Source organism: Anarhichas minor, unplaced genomic scaffold, assembly GCF_050575085.1.
Source record: "Anarhichas minor isolate MPS153535 unplaced genomic scaffold, ASM5057508v1 ptg000034l, whole genome shotgun sequence".
Classification (NCBI taxonomy): Eukaryota; Metazoa; Chordata; class Actinopteri; order Perciformes; family Anarhichadidae; genus Anarhichas; species Anarhichas minor.
In genome coordinates this window covers 958,499-972,955 of record NW_027466480.1, presented here as the reverse complement: position 1 = coordinate 972,955, position 14,457 = coordinate 958,499, and the positions used below count along the sequence as shown (strand labels likewise).

Here is a 14,457-nt window from a genome sequence, read left to right as displayed (position 1 = left end):
AGGTGTGTGTGTGCGGGAGTATAGGCAGCCAGAGGAAACACACAAGCTGGCATTGAGTCAAGAAAAACCAATGGAGCAATGGGTGAATATGCAGACAGGAAGGATGGAGAAGAACGGTCCTTTAAGTTGTAGTGTCTGGTTAGAGGTTATTGTCTCAAACTTCAGTGCATGATGTGATGTAAAGTGAACATGGCTACAATCAACAGTGGAAATACATTTAGATTGGATGTTGGTGTGCAAGCAAACACTTCTTGGTTAGATTTTAAGTATGATTTTAAGCATGATTAAAACAAATCTATATCAGTATACTGATTCCATAAAGCCAGTTAAACCAGTACTAATAGTTTGGGAGGAGCTTTATCCCAATTCCACACTAGACAGGAAATGATTCAAGGCATGAATATGGATGTCAAGCAAATTATGGCTTTGGAACATTTCTAAGATTTGAAACAAAATATTTATTACAAAATACATTTTTTTCAAAGATCTAAAATGACCAATGTTCGCGTTTACATCTTGTGTTATAAGGGCTGCAACGATATATTGTATATAAGTAGTGGACAAACTCACCACGACGTCACCCATTGGTTTTTGGACTTCAGAGGGAGGAGTTAAGTAAAAACAAATGCTGACTTTTTTAGGCGACCACAACATTAACTTTCATAAACTGAAAACACATTGGTTTGAGAGTTTGTCGTTTTGGCCGTCACCATCTTGGATTTTGGTTGTCGCCATCTTGGGTTAGGGTTAAGTGACCATATTTGGATGGCGGAAGATGATGTACAGCTCTCGTAGGGTAGCAACCTGTCAATCACATGGTAGCCCCGCCCTTAAGTATACTCCACTTTTATGGTCCTTTTTCCTCTAAATGAAAATCATAATTTACTAAATGAACATCATGCTGTATTGAAGAAGACTTGAAACGAGGGAGTGAGACCACATTAACAATGTTTACTGAGATAATAAATCAAGTGCGAAGCAGGGTCATTTTCTCATAGACTTCTATACAATCGGACATCTCTTTGCAACCAGATAAGTCTCCCCCTGCTGGTCAGTAGAGAGAATGCAAATTTAAGATACTATCGGCTTCACTTTTCAGACCCAGAGGTTGCAGCCTGGCAACCATTAAAGGAACTACACGTCATGTTTTTCCTACCTCGGTAGCTAAACTGCAAGGAAATCAATGATTACACGTTTCTCACTTTCTAGATAAACATGTTGAAGGTAATTGTCATTCCCTCCACCCTCAGCCATTACCAGAAACTCTCCACACTCTGGTTCAATTTAGGCTACGAGCAAAAGCATCCTATTCTATTATCCTATTTCTTTGGCAGCCCTCAACCTGCATCATGTAATACAAAATGCTTCGTGGAGGTCGGCAGGAGATGTAAATCCCCCTGTAATGGTCTTGTTTGTTTGTGGTGATCATCGTAATGGCACAAAATGACTGATTTACCCATGTTTAAAAGCACATTACATTTTCACAAATGTTTTCAAGGAGAGAAGAAAGAGTGGAACATGAGGAGAGGGGGGTGGAGTTAGATACGGAGGACATCATTTTGGACAAGAAGAAGAAGAAGAAAAGAAACAACAAGTGTGATTATACAAAGTGATGCGAGGAGGGGGAGAGGGTGGGACAAGGAAAGTGATACAGCGGAAGAGTATGAGGATGGAAAGAAAAGACGAGAGAAGGATGAGGAAGCAATAAGTTAAAATGAAGACAGAGTAGGAGAGCAGGAGAATGGGACCAAGGTGGATTGGGGCAGTAACAGGGGAGACACAGCTGAGAGGGAAAAGAGGGAGGAAGCAGCAGCAATGCACTTAAAGGACGGAATGAAAGTCTGATAAAAGAGAGGTTAAAAAAGGAGTAGAGGAGAAGAACAGGGGGTCACAACTGACGCATAGTAATCCAGTTAAAATAACTTTACATTCATTCATATACTCGCTAGCATGATACCACTTCCTTCACTCCCTCTCTGTACTTGCTCCTTTGTTCCTTACTTCCCTCCCTCCGTCCCTTTCAAGGTTCAAGGTTCATATATTGTCATTCTACAACATGCAGGGTTGCACAATGACATGCAGTTTAACTCCCTTTATGCTACACAAGAAAACGGTAAAAGGAGTCTGATTCAACTGGCAAACTCACAGTCCAATCGTTGCAGTGATGGAAAAATGTGGTTATGATAAAAAGGATCCTTTCATTGTGGTGCTGAATTTGTCATTTTACATAGAATTGCTTTGTTTCTTGCAATAAATCATAATACTTAGCCAATTTTAGTATAAATACCAGCCCAATATTAATACTGTTAATGGTCTACATGGTGAACAGATCACCATGTAGACCACGTTGCATCCTCCTTTGCGGTACCGTCGGAGCAGCATCTTGGCGATTGCCTCAGAAAGGCTAAATGATAAAATATATAAGGCTACTGTTTCAAATTCAAATCAGAGTACTCACAAAAGAACGTAGCCCTATCAGAGCGCTGGATGTATTTTGATTTTATGAATGATTGTCTGTGAAAATCAGCAGAGTGAGACACATAGAAGCAGCTGTTCTCTTCCTCTTGTTAATTGCATGCCTCAGCCAACGAGTCAAGTTCAATTTTACATCCATGTATGTCCAAAATATTTAACTTTATCATTTTATTCTGTAAGTCATTTGTGTGAAATTGTTATTATCAGCATATGAATTCCTGAGTTGCGGCCAAAAATGTGGTTTGTGAGGTCACCTTGACCTTTGACCATCAAATTTGAATCAGTTCATCCTTTAGTCCAAGTGGAAGTTAGTGCCAAATTTTCAGAAATTTGCTCAAGATGTTAACGAGAAAGGGACATACGTACGTATGGACAGCTGCTCTGTGAGGCTGTACTTTGGTCATGGTTCTTTGAGCTATATGCTATGACAATGAGGTGCAGATGTTTAGCAGGTATACTAATTACCATGCTCACCACCAATGTTTAGCATTTTAACATGCTGACATTTGCTAATTAGCTCTAAACACAAAACACAGCTGAGACTCATGGGATCCTCCTTAGTTTTGATTTCAAACGTTTTGACCCAACCATGGCGCTAGCTGAAAAGTTAAGGGATCACCTGAGTGGGACACAAATGTGTGCCCCGAATTTCATGGCAATCCATCCAATAGTTGCCCCAACATTTCACTCAAAAAAACAAACGTCGACCTCATGGTGGCGCTAGAGAGGATCCCCAAAGTCAGTCGGATTCATTCTGTTTGTTTGAAAAAGTCATATCAATCCATCCAATAGTTGAGATATTTCAGTCTGGACCAAAGTGACAGACCGATAGACTCACCGAATAGTCACACCGCTAGCATGCTGAATCTTTACATTTACTGATAATGACAGTCGTCACTAGTTGCCCTCGTCTTAATTCTACGCAATAGATTGTCATTAACTTGGAAACTTAAACAAACTAAAATATGTTCCATTACATTACATTACAGTAATTTAGCAGACGCATTTATCCAAAGCGACTTACAATAAGTGTATTCAACATCGGTTTTCGAGAGAACTAGTCACCAGAAGTAATAAGTGCATGTCCTTTCCTCAAACAAGCATCTAAGAGCATAAACCAGAACCAACGTACAGTGCAGAAACAAACGAATGCAATAAGTGCCACAAACTAATATAAAAACAATAAGTGCAATAAGCTAGTATGAATACAATAGATGCTAAGTAAGTGCTAAGCGGAAGGGTAGGCCTTCTTGAAGAGGTGAGTTTTCAGCCTGCGCCGAAAGATGGGCAGCGACTCTGCCGTCCTGACGTCAGTGGGGAGTTCATTCCACCACTGTGGGGCCAGGACAGAAAACTGCCGCGACCGGGTCGATCGGCCGCAGGGACCTCTGAGCGACGGGGCAACCAGTCGCCCCGAGGTAGCAGAGCGAAGTGGTCGGGCCGGGGTGTAGGGCTTGACCATGGCCTGGAGATAGGAAGGAGCTGTTCCTTTCACTGCCCTGTAGGCTAGCACCAGAGTCTTAAACTGGATGCGGGCTCTTACAGGTAGCCAGTGTAGAGAACGGAGAAGGCAAGTTGTGTGGGAGAACTTGGGGCGATTGAACACCAGGCGAGCTGCAGCTTTCTGGACAAGCTCCAGAGTTCTGATGGCCGGGGCTCCGGCAAGTAGTGAGTTGCAGTAGTCCAGGCGGGAGATGACAAGAGCCTGGATTAGCACCTGCGCCGTCTCATCAGTGAGGAAGGGGCAAATCCTCCTGATGTTGTAGAGCAGGAATCTGCAGGAGTGTGTAACCGATGCAATGTTTGCTGAGAACGACAGTTGGTCATCCAGGGTCACACCCAGGTTTCTCGCAGTCCGAGTTGGCGTCACCATGGTATCATCAATGGTGATGGACAGGTCTCGGTGCGGGCAACCCTTCCCCGGGAGGAACAGTAGCTCGGTTTTGTCCAGGTTGAGCTTGAGGTGGTGTGTCGTCATCCATTTCGAGATGTCAGCCAAGCACGCAGCGATGCGTGCCTCCACTTGAGTGTCCCCGGGGGGAAATGACAAGACCAGCTGGGTGTCATCGGCATAACAATGGTAGGAGAAGTACAGCGAGCGAATAACAGAACCCAGAGATGTTGTGTAGAGCGAGAAGAGAAGGGGGCCCAGGACTGAGCCTTGTGGAACCCCCGTAGTCAGCATGCGTGGTTCCGACACAGAGCCCCTCCATGACACCTGGTAGGATCGACCTGTCAGGTAGGATGCAAACAGGGAGAGTGCAGAGCCTGAAACGCCCATCCCCTCGAGGGTGGATAGGAGGATCTGGTGGTTAACAGTGTCAAACGCCGCAGACAGGTCCAGGAGAATCAGGACAGAGGAGAAAGAGTTAGATCTCGCTGCGTGAAGCGACTCCGTCACCGCAAGGAGGGCTGTCTCAGTCAAGTGACCCACTTTGAACCCGGACTGGTGAGGGTCCAAGAGGTTGTTTTGGTGGAGATAGGAGGATAGTTGAGTAAAGACAGCACGTTCAAGTGTTTTGGAAAGAAAGGGTAGAAGAGACACCGGTCTGAAGTTCTTGACATCAGAGGGGTCAAGTGATGCTTTCTTCAGAAGGGGGGTGACTCTAGCAGTCTTGAAAGCCATGGGAAAGCATCCTGAAACAAGAGATGTGTTCATGAGGTGGGTGAGAAAAGGAAGGAGTTCAGTCGCAATAGACTGAAGAAGAGGGGAGGGGATCGGGTCAAGGGAGCACGTGGTGGGGCGGTTAGATGTAACAAGGTTGAGGACCTCGTTAGGGGAGAGGGGAGCAAGATAGGGTAAGATGGGGCATGGAGAGGGGAGGGAGAGCTGTGGGGGAAGAGCTGGAGATGGTAGAGAGGGAGAGGGTGGACAGGGAGAGAGTGGACAGGGGGGCTGAGAGAAGGAGGATCTGATATCGTTTACCTTCTTGTCAAAGAAGTTGGCGAAATCGTCAGGGAGAAGGGAGGAAGTAGGAGGAGGGGGTGGAGGTTGGAGGAGTGAAGAGAAAGTTTCGAAGAGTTTTTTAGGATTGGAAGCAGAGGTTAGGATTTTGGAGCAAAAGAAAGCAGCTTTAGCAGTAGATAGAGTGGTGGAAAAAGTGGAAAGAAGAGCTTGGAAGTTAAGAAGGTCCCCCGGGAGTTTGCCTTTTCTCCATTTACGCTCAGCCTCTCTTAGGCTCCGTCTGTCATTACGCACTGAGTCCGACAGCCATGGGGCAGGTGGGGTTGGCCGTGCAGGCCTGGAGGTGAAGGGACAGAGGTTGTCCAAAGAAGAGGAAAGGGTGGAGAGGAGAAGATCAGCAGCAATATCAGGGGATAGGAGAGAGAAGGCTTCAGGGTCAGGGAGAGCAGAGGTAACAGAAGATGAAAGATCAGCCGGGGAGAGGGAGCGGAGATGACTACGGGTAGAAACCATGTGGGTAGGTGGTGGAAGTACGGGGGGAGAGGAGAGGGAGAGGGAGTAAGACATGAAATAGTGGTCAGAGAGCTGGAGGGGAGTGACGGATAGGTTAGCAGTAGAACAGTGTCTAGTGAAGATAAGATCCAGCTGGTTGCCGGCCTTGTGGGTAGGAGGAGAAGAGGCGGGGTAAAGGTCAAAAGAGGAGAGGAAGGAAAGAAGCGGTTCTAATTTATCAGTCTGGATGTTAAAGTCTCCGAGCAGGATGAGTGCGGAGCCATCATCATGGAAGTGTGAGACTAATGTGTCGAGATCTTCCAAGAACTCACCAAGAGGGCCTGGTGGGCGATACACAACAGCAATGGTGAGCTTGACTGGATAAGTGACAGTAACCGCATGAAATTCGAAAGAGGACGGGGAGAACTGAGGAACCGAGACAAGAGTGTATTTCCATTTTGGGGAAATTAGCAAGCCAGTACCACCACCCCGCCTCGCAGCTCTGGGTGTGTGAGAGAAAGAGTACACTTCTGACAGAGCTGCAGGTGTGGTGGTATTTTCTGGCGTGATCCAGGTCTCAGTTAGAGCAAGAAAGCTGAGAGAGAGCAAGGAAGCGTAGCCCGAGATAAACTCAGCTTTCGGCACTGCCGACTGGCAATTCCAGAGTCCCCCCGGTACCACTTGCTCAACATGAGCTGAGAGAGCAGGATAAATGAGGTTAGCGGGGTCACGGCACCTGGGAGTGGCCCAATGTCTACGTCACCACCGAGCAGAAGAGAGGACCGAAATCGGATGCAAACACATGGTTTGAACAATAAAAATGAGGTAACTACACGTTCGAGAAGTCTTAGCTTGACGAAGTCGGGCTTGAAAAAGTCGCCTTGTTGCCTTTGTTCGCCCTAGCCTTCGTTTCCATCTCAAGTCAGCAGCGATCCACACACATGCACATTTATTATACCACTGAATGCGTTTGAGCTCCTGTTACAGTGAATGGGCAACATCGCGGTGAGTGTCTTAGGTGTGTGACTCTCTGTCAGAGATCTGCTGCCCTTCATGTTCTGTTAGACACTAAATCAGCGAGTGTGACAGATGTGGAGAGAGCTGCAAGTCTTACAAAAGAAGTTGCACAGATTAGGAAGTGACACCGCTGGCCAACACTCAGGTACACGGTGCTGATGCCCTGAAGCCCTGAGTTTAAGAGTGCTGTGACTCATGGCTGTCCATGTAGGATAGGGAAGTGGTGACAATGTAAAAGACAGGATGAAAAACTATAAAAAAAACAGAGATGAAAACTGACCCAAGCAGCAGCTGGGTTTTAATCCACGCTTTTGCAAATAATAATTTATCTAATTAAAGGCAAAATGGAAAAAGGAAGAGGCTGCTAAAATACTTTTATTATTATGGGGAGGGGTGGTGGTGTGTGTGTGTGTGTGTGGGGGGGCTCATTTCACAGCTTATTCAGCTACCAATTATGAAATAAGCAGGGATTTGAATTGGATAGATATTCTGACAAACCAGCCCTCGCTTTGGTCATGCCAATATCCTGTCCTATTAGCTGCTCAACGCTCCACTGTGTTCACACAAAAGTTGTAGCTCGCTGTTTGGTGCTGAGCAGGTAGTGTGTATATTCCTTTTTTAGAGCTTTTTCGCTGAAAACAGCAGCCTGTTGTGGCCAAAAACAACGCTAAGAGAGCGGTGAGAGTCAACCAAAAGATTGAAGTTGCAGGCCAGAAACAAAACCAAAAGAATGAGCTGAAACTAGAGGAAGTTCCGTGTACAGCTGAGGGCTGATCATTCTCTGTGCGGTCATCCCTACGATCAAACCCTTTCATTACACGTAATCATTTGTTTTAAACTGCTATTTCTAAGGAGGAAAATAACCTTCCCCGCTGAAACATAAATCATACTGTTGCTTCCATGTTTAAGCAACCCAGTACTGGCTTTTTTTAAGCATTAGACACAATGTATTTTTTTTTGATATCTTCAGATTGAGGCATGGATTTTCACAACGCTTGCCAATCACACAGGAAAAAACACTTGCTAATTTAGTATTTCCAAATTGACTCTTGTGTTTTGCAATGGAAGCATTCCATCATATAGCTTTTTGTGTGATATTTCCAGACTTCGGAGTACATTTTTCTTGACGGCTGGATAGAAACATACCTGTGTGGACAGGCATAAAACAGAGACTATTCCTTCCCAAATCCCCTCAGTGGTCTCACTTCTGCCGTTTTATCACTCACTCACGTTGGAATGAAGTTTTGCCTGGAGGGACTTTACGTGCAAAGCACAGGGCTCTGTATTGTCCTTCCAGAGTCGGCCTAATAAAGGAAAATGAGCCTGGGGACTAAGGGAAAAGGTGTCTAATAAAAAAAATCAACACCGCACTAATGCAATTACAATTGCATTGGGGCTGTGGAACAGATGGATGACTGTCCACTATGTTGAACACACACATTGTTTTATCCAAAGGTGACTACCTGATGAAACAACCTGTCCTTGTGGAAATAAACTGTTATTCCCCTCCTCTAGGGAGATGTCTTCGATCATTTGTCAAATGTAATTTCACAGAGACACACACACGCAACAATTTCAGCTCAGCAGGTTATTTATCAACCACCTGTGACATGGATATGAAGCCAAGGGCTATGCTGTATCATCTGTCCCATTACATTGTCATTTACGTGTCCCTCTAGCTAGCTGCTGTAATTGTACAATACAAAATAACAACCCGAGTTCCCCTATAGCGACACAATGGATTTGAAATAAACAGAGCCCATATCTCCTTTCCCCTGCAGGCTCGCTAGTTGCAAATCACAATTCAATATTTAATGAAGGAACATTTAATGTGATTTTTTCAAGGCATCTGATTAACTCTGACAGTGAAAAGATTGCCATTTGAAATGTTTCTAATTCGAGTAATAACTTGATAATTCTTCACTGTGTCTCCTGGAGATATGAGTGTATTCCTTCTTGTCTCCATGTACTGTTCCCAATCATAGCTCATATTCCAGCAATTTGCATCAACATTTTTAATACGCCACAATAAACCCACACTTAGAGCTCCAGTGTTGAAAACAATGCAGCACCGCAACCCACATCAGAACCACATTTTTATGAGACTTTGACGACTGTGTTTCCAATTGTAACGATGGCAGCAATGACGCTAAAGGCAAATACTTTAATATCAGGGTGTAAAAACATGGTGTTTTATTAAATGTAGCCAATTAAAGGCCTGGCGTTTGTGAAGAAGTATTTCCTGATGGTTTTGGATTATCTGCTACAACAGCAAACACAACAGACAATGTTTTTTAACACATTCCTCATTAAAGCCCCTGAAAACTTGGTTTACCTAAGTATTGTATTTCTCTACAATATTATATTTATTCATAGGTCAGGAAGTGGAGGCCACAGGAAGCGGTTGTCTAGGCGGAATCCTGGTTTTGGCACTGTGTGCTGGTTAAAAGGGTAGCCTGAGACCTTGAGAGAGCCCAAGGGAAGGAGAGGTTTAACAGGATCCATCAAGAGATACGAGAATGGGAGGAGGAAGTAAGTACACGCATGGGAACAAGCCATCAACCGCAAGATCCCTTGGTCAGAGTTCTGGAAAGCTGAGATACTCCAAGTTCTTGATCCAGCTGGTTTAAGACATCGTCCACAGCTCATCCAACCTTTTCCACTGTGGTCTGGCAGAAACACTGGGTTGAGTTGCTGTCTACTGGAAAAGGACGTTACTGGTGGCATCCCTCAGGTTCTGGGTGCAACAGTAAGTGTAAATCTGCACAGGGATTGCCTAAACAAAGAAGGCAATTGGCCTTGTCAAGGAAGGGGGGAAAGCCGTATCATCACCCAAGATCAATTGTGTGTCTTGACACAGCTCGGGACTGGCAGCTGAGGGTTGACCTAGAGATGCAAGTTGCGAGACACCATGGTAGAAAGTGAGACCAGGCTCAGGCCAACATGGCCTTGATGTCCGAAAGAGCAAGGCAAGTGGTCCTGCCATTATTCAATGTCCTCTGGGAAGACCAGATGGAGGAAGCCATGGATTTGAACCGTATAGGCTAGTCCCTGAGCCAAGGATGCAATGCACAATACGTGTCCATTAAGGTTGGCTGCAGAGGCTTTGCCAGTCAATCCCTATGCAGAGCATTCAAGCTCCTTGGCACCACAGGACAGTGTCATCAGGAACATCACTGATGCCGCAAAAAAAGTGTCAAGATGGCTGTGGATCCACAGGGGTGACCCATGGACAACAAGCGCTACTTGGACAAGCTACGATCGATCGCGGCTGGGTCTCCTGGCTGAGGGTGTCTGATGTTGAAAGACCCAAAACACCAGTTGAAAGTGAAACACTAATGCTGAAAACCCACCAGAGCAGCAGTACAGTGAAGCCTGCCATGCTATGTCTATGGAAAGCTGCAGCCATAGACTGTATGTAAGAATTGGACGTAGTCATCGTGACATCACCCATTGATTTACAATGTTTACTGAGGCAATAAATCAAGTGAGAAGTAGTGTACTCATAGACTTTCATGCAATTAGACTTCTTCCTGCAATCAGAAGAGCTAACCCTTGTAGCCAATAGAAAGTTCAAGTGTAAGTCACTTCCATATTGGCTTCACTTTTCAGAACCGGAGGTATACGCCTGCTTTGGAAGGCCTTACCGAGCTGAGTGTGTGACAGGTTGACTTATGTTACAAAGAATTTCTTTCCACCTAAAACCCATGAACACGCCTCCCTGACACAAAAAAAAGGTAATTATCATGGCGAGCCGCATTTCGTGGCGTGCGCAAAAGAGCTAATCTGCTTCACCAAGACTGTGTGGGGGTGGACTGACCAAATCATACAGTGGCATGGTAACATAATCAAACCAACAGCTGTCATCAGACTTTGATTCAAATCTTTCTGCATGGCCTCTTTCAAACCAGACAAAAAACCAATTCCCAAGATTTTGTAAGTTATCTTTGGCAAAAGATAGTTTGTGTAGGACCCCATTGTTCAAAACAAGAAGCTGATTCAAACAATGTATGGGCCTTTAGACAATGTATGCGTTTCTTACATGTGTTGACACACCTGCACACATTACTTACAGTATGCTTTCGGTTAGTGTAGTGTTTCATATGCACCTTTCTTTGTGCACTTTGCTGCTGTGTGTTTCTGTGACACAATGATTTTGTTAGTGTGCGTGTATCTCTGTGTGCGTCCCTTCCAAGATATTATAACCCGAGGGCTTGGTAATCCATCACACCAGTGTCAGGTGTAATATGTGACACATTCACCTGAGGAAACGCTGTCACATTAGTCAGCATGGTTCACTGTTGCGCTCCGTCTTGGCAGACTTCCCTCTCCCGTTTGTTACAAAGAACCAAACAGCTGCAATTAATAACGGCTGAAGAATGAGGTGAAGTTATGATTTTCTTTTGTGGCGTGAATGCATCCTGCCCAGAACTCTGTGGTGCAGGCCTGTATATGCATGAATATTTGTATTTATGTGAGAAAAATCCCAGCCACAGATCATCCCATTTTAAAGTCCTAATATACCTCTTGCTGGCACAACTCGCTGATTTGTTTATCTGTTTACCGAGCCATTTAACTCCAGGGTAGTTTGGAAAATGGATGACTCCGCTGAATGAGCAAAGAAGTCATTTTCATCAGTAATGTAATGTAAAAAAGAAAGAAGTGGAAAATATGAAAAAGGATGTTGTGACAGATGAGAAAAAACAAGAAAAAAGCTTTCAAGCTGAGATAAGAAATGAGATGTTGCCATTAGAGTGAAAATAAATCAACTGCCATAAAAGCCCTTTGAAAACGGAGGTTTTTGATAGAGAAAAAAAAAAATGTGGAAGCTTCGGCAGAAAGCCTTTTGAATTTGCGTTTGAAGTGGATCTGGAAATGGAGATGATGTTCTTTTCAAGACTGCAGCCACTCCTCTATGGCACCTCAAAGGCTTTTGGACCAGGCACTAGGATTTGAATCTGAAACATCATTATCATCAAGATCTTCCGGAGGGTGTGAGAAAAGAGGAGAGTAAGGGGTGGATAGTTTTGTTAACCCGTATAATTGAGTGCCTTGTCTCCTGTAATGAAGGTCTTGTACCATTGGGGTGCTTCTTGTCCCATCATGCCCTGTCCAGTGACTCCCCTGTCCTGTTCTGTGTAATTCAGAGCCAGTGGTGACTCTGATTTCTTGTCATCCGTTTGCAATCACTCAGGTCAGGTGAACCTCAAATGATTGGCTCCGTTATTCAGTCGTTTGGGGAAAAAGAAAAGTCCTGTAATCTTTTTTCATCAAGGACATGAATGTAGGCTTTTTCTACAGCAGGCTATGGATGCTGCAGGCTTTCCTCAGCTGTAATTTGAAGAACACAAAGGTATATGCTCAACTGAGAACTGGTTCTTTGCCTCTGGCAGCTGAGGTGCTGATTTTGAAATTGCCTCTGGCAGTTTCATTTTCTGTTACGGTGTAGTAGACAGGCTTAAGAAAATCTCTATGTGAAAGAAAGCAAAAGAAACAGATCCGATGACTTGATGTTAAAATGTCTCTAAAAGGAGGAACGCAACAAGCTCTTTTTCTACTGTGTCCTCCAATTTTGCCGTACTTTGAAGATTCCCCCAAATATGTGATGTACAATAGGCATGCCTATTATAATCATAGCCTATACTGTACACACACAGTTTACACCCATATCTGTCAAAGTATAATGTGTATGAGCCTTAGTATTCATATTATTCTCACTTATGTCTGTACTAAAAACACTGCTCTGACTGAAGGGAGCACAAGATTTTCAGACGTAGTATATAGATAGGAACGAGACTACAAAGTTGAGTACATTTTTTTTTCAGGTTTAAATATGTAAATGAGGCCTTATCTACTGCTAACTTTTGGGGAATTTAGGAGAAACCTACAGACGCAAATAGACGAAGTAGTAAAAATGTTCTAGCCCAAAATCTCCAAGTTGATCAGTGCATGGAAAACTATTTAATAAGGTTTAGGAAAAGATCATGAAATTCTTAGTTAGGTTTAGGCAAAGAAAGTACTGAGTTAGTTTTGGGAAAAGGTTATTGTTTGGGTTGAAATAACTACAGAAGTGCCGTTACTTAAGTACGCAAGTTATGTGACAAAAACATCAACGTTCTCGTTTCACATGGGGAACAAACAACGGTCTCCTGGGGGAAAGATCTGTATTTGTCAGAGTATTTCGTTTTTGTAATGTCTGTTACCCATCTATGATTGGCCCTTTGCCAAGCCAAAGGACTATAGCCGATCGCTGCAGACATGGATGAAATGCACTTGGCGAGGGCCCGGCAGACGCGGACAACCGTTGAGAAGTTTAGTTAGTTTCAGGAAAAGATCATAGTATGGGTTAAAATAACTACGGAAGTCCCTTTGCTGAAGTACTCCAGTCACATGACAAATTAACCAATGCCGCCTTCTCCTTTCAGTCGGGGAACAAACTGTGGAACAAAAACTCAAGAAGAAGGGAAAAAAGCGAGCAATTTATGTGCGCGACATGCCTCGGCCACAAAAACATTATGGAAGGAGGAAGCAAAAAGGCAAGTGGGGTCAGAAAGTTGGGTAAAGAAAAGAACAGCAGAGTTAAAGAAAAAGCAGCAGTGGTTGTCAGAGATGTGGCAGAAGGGAAGCTGGGTCAGGGGGGAGAATGAGAAGTAGAGTTTTGTGGAGAGGAAAGCTGAGAAAAAGGGAGAAGAGGGAGGTCAGGGTGGGGAGTGAAAGTCCAGTAATTGCTTTGACCTTGAGCCGAGGCGAGGTGTAACTCAGTCAAAGTGAGTGATGAATTCCATGCCCTCGGCCCTGTCGCGGGAATAATGCCACCGCTTGCAGGGATTTTTGTTTATGACCACTTGGAAGAAGAAAAAACACGGAGGGAGGACAGCACTGGCTGAAAGAGAGTTTGGGCAGGGCAGGTTTCACAGCCGCCCAGGGAAACTGGTAAATGGAAAAGGTAGACTGGTGAAGAAAAGAGAAACAAGAGAGACTGCAAGCAGAAATATTTGCAAAAGTTTGGGCGGACTGTTTGACCTGTCAGCCGGATGACGTTTATGACCACTGATAGACTGAACACTGGAAAAAAAGGACTCGGAGAGAGAAGAAGCGCTCAGACACTGCTGCTCTTGTGTTCTTCTTTGTTAGGGTGCAGCAGCAGCTCCGGAGTCTTGCAGCAAAGAATGCATTAACAGGTTTTTTCCGGCTCATTAAACTTTCATAAGGCTTATAAGCAGCTACATGAAAATATGTCATATTCTGAAATGGCTTTCACCATGTAACCAACTGAAAAATGATCTTTCATGAGTGTGTTTTTTTTTTCAATCTGTTTGGGCAGCTAAAATAATTATGTCACATATTTTCAGATGTAGAAGGAATGTTTTGATCCTGAAATTAAGTAAATGTTTTGCTGAGAACTCGATATCTTTGTGGTGTTTGTTCACAGATTTGGTCAAAGTTGTAATTAGAGAAATTAAAAAAAAAGATTTAATTAATTGTTTTTGCAGTGCCCCTTATATTAAAATGAATTACATTTTATGATATCTTCAGAAAAGTGTTACTCCTCATATTTCCTGCGTTTC

The 14,457-nt window shown here is 44.0% G+C and overlaps 1 protein-coding gene across 1 annotated transcript in view; it reads right to left on the bottom strand.

The window, feature by feature from the left end:
• LOC142965582 (spondin-1-like) overlaps positions 1-14,457 on the bottom strand; it is a 102,583-nt gene that overhangs the window by 18,208 nt on the left and 69,918 nt on the right. The gene's annotated exons all lie outside the window — the stretch shown is intronic.